Source organism: Cicer arietinum, chromosome 6, assembly GCF_000331145.2.
Source record: "Cicer arietinum cultivar CDC Frontier isolate Library 1 chromosome 6, Cicar.CDCFrontier_v2.0, whole genome shotgun sequence".
NCBI classification, from domain to species: Eukaryota; Viridiplantae; Streptophyta; class Magnoliopsida; order Fabales; family Fabaceae; genus Cicer; species Cicer arietinum.
In genome coordinates this window covers 26,337,321-26,343,600 of record NC_021165.2, presented here as the reverse complement: position 1 = coordinate 26,343,600, position 6,280 = coordinate 26,337,321, and the positions used below count along the sequence as shown (strand labels likewise).

Sequence of the window (6,280 nt, the reverse complement as noted above, 5' to 3'; positions counted from 1 at the left end):
ATTCATTAATTGTTCCAATCATCCAAAACAATCAACAATTATAGAAAATATTTATAGTAAACCATCAACGGCATATCAACACACAAAAAAAATTATAACCGGAAACAAAGAAAAATATGGATTCCATAATATATATATCCAAATTCCCAAATTACAAACCCTAAGATTTCAATCATGTCAAAATTCCCAAATTGAATCCTAAAACAAAGACAATAACTGAATTTCATCATGAATTAAACATGGTAGGCTCTGATACCATTTGTTAACAATCCATGCCAATTACATGATGAATAACCAAGGGCGGAAGCGTACCTGTGGGAATTGCCATTGATGAAATCCTGAGATGATGATGACCGAGCCAATGGGTTGGGTGATCTTCCTCAGCAAAACACCCTGAAGATCTTGCTCTCTTGATGGGATAGAGAGAACCAGAGAGTTATCTCCGTTAGGTTTGTGAAACTGAATAGTCTTGTTGTGTTTGCCTTGGGGACCACTACCCCTATATATAACTATTATTAGTTATATCCCAAATTGCAGTATTTCTAATTCTGCCCCTCATTAAATTAGAAACTGCCTAGTATCTACACTATTAATTTTCATAACTATTATGTTCTTTAGCCATAAACTATTATATATTATTTGACCCCTAGTTTATTGGCTAATTATATAATGACCCTAACACACTTTATTAATTAATTAATTACATATGTGACCCATAAATCTTACAATGTCAAGTTATTTTTGAATTTCATAAAACTTTAAAAAAATAATTTATGTCACCGGCAATATTACTAGGTTCAGTCGCGGACTAGGTCGTTCTCTTTAAGACGTTTCGAGGCATTGTCCAAATTGTGCAAGGCAGACTATCAACCACGAAGTCCTCAGGATAAAATAGCGCAGATCATTACTGCACTGTAGAAAACTGTTCTAAAATTACACCCACAATATGGCAATTGGATGACTACCACTCGTAATATGGCACTAAGACCATTCAAAAAGTGAGTAAGGAAAGTGAGTAAGGAAAGTGAGAAAGGAGAAAATGCTCAGATACGGAGAACTTTTGGTGTGCTTTTTCAACTGAGGAGAGCACTATATTTATAGATGAAATTCGTAACTGGATCAGAGAGAAAGGTTCGATCCATTAGGTCTGATTCACTAAAAGTGTGCTCTGATATTTAGGATTTGACCACAGAAACGTGCACCACTTTTTGTTTGACCACCAAAACGTGTGCCACGTTTTGTGCGACCACAATATGTGCCCTTAGACTTGACTTAGGTTTTTGAACGGGCAATAACAGATACACGAAACCAGTAATTAGGGTTTTGACCAGCAAAACTGAAACGCGAAATCGGGGTGCAAGGAATTGATTGGATCAGATGTTGAATGTTAACTCAGTGGAGGGCAATTACGTAATTAACATATCAATTAGAGATAAAAACGCAAATATTCATTTAATTAAATAAATAATTAATTTTCATATGCTAAAAAAATAATACACCGCGTAGCCAAAGTCAAAGCCAAAGTCGAGGCCTAGGACTGGCCGGGCCGGACGGACGGCGGCGTGTGTAACAACCCAAATTTTATAATAAATATTTTCTTAATGAAACAGGATTTTATATTCATAATTTGATTTTAAAACTATTTTAGAATATATGTGGATAACTCTTGTGACTAACTTTCGTTATGGAAGCTTTCTATGATACGCTAATTTTGTATATATTTGACTAAATAAGTGATATAAATAACAAATATTATATTTTATTATTTTATATATTTTTCTATAAATAATAGTATTCTAGTGTAAATATTTTAAAGAATAAGATTTTAGGCGACTCTACATGTATATATGTGTTTGCAGTTAATGCGATATTTTATGGTATGTTTGACTAATGTTAAACGCACACATAATTATATTTAATTATTTATAAATACATTTTATTTTAATTATTTATTTTATAAATAATTATCTTGATATATTAGTAATTTTAATATTAATTTTCTTTATTTTTATATAGTTGCACATATTTATTTTTAATTATTAAGTAATATAAATTGTTGATGTTATGTTTATTTATTTTATCATTTCGACTATTCTATAAAGATAATGTATTTTTATGTGATTATTTTGAAAGATGTTATAGTAATATTTATAGTTATTATTTTGAATATGAGATTTTTGGTTAAAATTAGATTTATCTATGTTAAAGAAAAATAATTTTATGTTAAAATGAGTGTTTTGGAGAAAAAGGTTTTAGCGTGGATTAGTAAATAAATTATTTATTGAAGACTTTTAGAAATACTAGAAAATTAATTTTTGGATCGACTATTTACACACCTATTTTCTACATTTGTACATTAAATTGGGTTGGTTGAGATTTTCTTTTATACACCTGCGAGTTGTTCATTACACCTTTATTTCTGCCTCAGACTGGACTTCCCTGTGTTGGATCTTACAGACTGTTTTACTCTTGCAGCACATGTACATATGCCATCTACACCCCTCAATCTGCAATAAAAACAAAAAGAACAAAAAAATAAAAACAGAACACAGCAGCAGCCATGAAGAACACGCATAACACCCTTTTCCTCTCAAATTCGTCTCATCAATTCCTTGCCATTTTGAAACGATCCCAACCTCTATCCCGCACAAAATCGGCCACTGAATCCATTTTTAGCATCAATTTTATCGATCGTGGCTCCGTTTCATCAAAAACTGTTGTGTTACTTTCCATAGGCGAGCTGTTTTTGGCCGATTTCGATCACCATGTTTGTCGTCTCAAAAAATAGACATCGTTTTTGGATTCCTCTCGTTGAAACCTTCAAGAAGCACTACTCATTTGTATTTTTAGGTGAAGTTGACGTTTTCCCTTCCGGCGCTCTGACAAGTCGTCACGTCTCAACGATTTTGAGAACTCGTCGTTTATCCAGATTCGCTCGATGTACGTTGTCAATCTGCAGTTGCTTCCATTGATTTCTGTATTTGAGAAAGTGTCTAAAAAAGGTAAGAGGTGAAAGAGCGTTTGAATTCATGAGTATAATATATTGTGAGATGAACGGGAAAACTGTATTTCCCAACAATTCATCTGGGGTTCGCTACATACAGCAGTAGCCCTTTGAGAGACAAATTAATTGATGTGAAAAAATTGGGATTGTGAGATTAAAATGTAAAATAGAAATGTTTATAAGATGTTGATTGATTTGATTTTTAATAATTGTGTGATATTTGATACTGTTGTGATGTTGGATGAAATTATGTGCATATGTTTGATTAGACAAATTTATGTGATGTGATGATAAAAGATGGATGCATTGTATGACATATGCTTATGTGATGATAATGATGATGTTTGATTGATGATAGTGATGTTATGAAATTGTAATGACTTTATATGATATTCATAATTATGTATGATTAATGATGTTATAAAATTGTGATGAGAATATTGAAGTACCCTGTGGTTGATGAGATTGTGATGATTCCTAAAAATAATACTCTTAATAGAGTAGTCTAAGCTAACGAGGGGAGAAAATAAATATTGAGAATTTGTAAAGTGAAGATTATTTTGTCATCATATAGGTAGGGTCTGACAAACCTAGTGATTCTGGGGAAGTACAACTGAATGAGCTTGATCGTGGTGGTCTGTTGTTGAGCCTTAAGGCAAGAATGTTAGACCTTGGAGGTATTCGGGTGGAGAATTCCTAAGTGACTTGGAGGTAGCACTCCAAATGTCGGGAGCTATCATGCAACACACGTTTACCTCGACTGTCGCGTATATGTGTCTCGAGTTGAGTTGAGGGGATCTATGAGGACAAGGCCAATTTGAATTGTCCGTCCACCAAGATGGTGGCATAATATCAAGCCTCCTAACCAAATACTTCAGAGTTAGAATGGTACCACATTGTGAAGTAGAATATAAGCTCATACATTGCATTGCATTTTCTTGTAATTGTTTTGTTGTGATTAATAGGTATCGTGTGTGATAATAATTTCTCTTAGATGATTTGATGTTATAGTGAAATGCATTAGTTTTACTTGAGTGGGTTTAACTTTATAATGTGATATTTTTCCTTGAAGAATGTTTGTGTTATAATACAGTGTATTATGATTGTTTGCGTGTTCTTATTACTTATATTATACTATTAACATTATTTCAAAACTCACATCCTTCGTTGTTTGTGTTTGACTGGTTTTGCCATGCGTTTGCGAAATCGCAGTTATTACAGGTTAATGAGTCTTGAAGTTCAAGTTTGGGAGAAACCCCGCTCTGACAGGTGATACTGGGAATTTAGAGTTGTAATTTATATTTTAGTATGTAATTACAAATTACTTTTTATATAAAAACCTTAGTACTAGTAAGTTTTTGGAATTAAAATAAGAATTTATAGTTAAATCAAGTTCATTGAGATTAAATTGTTTTAATTGAGTAATAAAGTTTGAATTGTTCCATGTGTACTTTGAGAAACTTGATATCCTAAATTAGTTATAAAAGTTTTTATTTTCTTGAAAACATATTTTCTTTATCCGCTGCAAATTTTACTCAAAAAAATCTAGTATAAATTATTATATATGTGATTTTGGGATTTAGGGTGTCACAACGTGCTCGCGCGCGTGTGTGGTGGTCAATTTTGTTTGCGTTCTCCCTCATTTACAAAATTGGGGTACCCCTTGGGGCACACTCCAAGTACCATACCTCCACCTTATATACCCTACTAGTGTGTAATATCCCTCTTATGTGGGATTTCCTTATTTTTTAATTCACAACAACACTAGCTCTCATAAATGTCATCATTATTTCCAACAAACTTCCATTAAAATCATCATCATTTCCGACAATCCCCCACTTGAATTTAAAAAGAAGGTTTTTGAAATAGCGTCAAACGCTTCTATAAGAGTGTGCATAAACAAAGGTGTCTCTTGATTTGAACCTTTCCATAGCAAATAAGATTTAGATTCAACAAGAGTGACTCGTAGTCTTGAACTCTATCTTAGTCATACACGTGTATCCCAGTATAGTGAACGCTCTAGGAATTATGCCTCGAAATTCCATAGGAAGCGGCCCCACTTCCACATTCACATAGGTGAGTCTATCAAGAGTACTCTTGTAGCTAGGTATTCCACTCTACATAGAGTATAGATCTCGTTATGAGTTTCTATTATCTCATCCTTTCATCGCTTCAGGAATCATGCTTCTTTCATATGTAATATAGCAAGTTCATTTCTTATCACTATGACTTGTTATTACCCATTGAACATGTTTCTAGCTTTTTAGTTTGGTATTTTAAAAACTCTTTATAGCTTAGAATAATTTTTTAGCTTGTTTCTAAAATTGAATTGTAATTTTATTATTTCCATATTGACATGTGCTCGCTCTGTAGGTCATCACTTGAGCTATCGAATCGGATTGATGCATGCGAGCAGGCGTATGAAAGCTAAAAATCAGAGCTACAACTTTTGCGTTGGAATAAAAGCCTATTGCCGAACTTTACTTGTCTTAAATTGCAGAATTCGTAATCTGGACTTTTGTAATAATTTTAAGTAGCGAACCACTTGTTTTAAAAGCCCAAAATCGAGTAGTATATGTTGGGAGTTTCTTTCCTTTCTTAGACACGCTGTATTTTCATATTCAAAAAACATATAAACACTTTTTATTTTTATTTCATGGAAGGCTAATTTCATTAGATTAATCCAGGAGTTCAAAGTTTCGTCAACATCTTGAGATTTAGGTTACACTGTCAGTTTCACTTCATGGTTCTATTTATGTTTATTTGATTATATTGATATTCTAATTGCTTAAATTGAGTCTCAATAAGATCGATTAAATTAGTTTGACAAGATTCGGTTTCTAATTTATTAAATTATAGTGTCGCGACACTTTATCGGTGAACATAATATATTGATGATTGTGATGCTTAATCCAGTCAAAGAAACCGAATTCACTTAGGATCAATTTCACTTGTTTGATGATTTCTGTAGTCAAATAGGAAATAGAGTCACAATTTAGAAATTAAATTCGTTGGTAGAATCTGTGATATGTTTGAAACTCTCGAATCAATGGATTATTCCTTTTCTTAATCTATTCGAACTAAAAAATCTGAAAATCTCCCTTTTTAATTTTGACTTTCAATTTAACTATTAGTATCATATCAGAAGTCATAGCGACAGCAAATCAAATTGGCGCCATTGTCGAGGACTCTCTAATAACAATATTCACCAATTTTAGAGTATTACTAACCGTACTAACAATTGTTTTCTGTGTTTTGTTGACCCACAGGTCGTGT

The 6,280-nt window shown here is 32.6% G+C and overlaps 1 long non-coding RNA gene across 2 annotated transcripts in view; it reads left to right on the top strand.

Moving 5' to 3' along the window:
* LOC113787146 (uncharacterized) overlaps positions 1-5,710 on the top strand; it is a 9,791-nt gene extending 4,081 nt beyond the window's left edge. For both annotated transcript variants that reach the window (XR_012163543.1, XR_003473444.2), the window contains 2 exons: positions 4,217-4,273; positions 5,378-5,710. This is a non-coding gene — a long non-coding RNA (uncharacterized lncRNA). The remainder of the gene's footprint in view (positions 1-4,216; positions 4,274-5,377) is intronic.
* Positions 5,711-6,280: the final 570 nt, after the last annotated feature.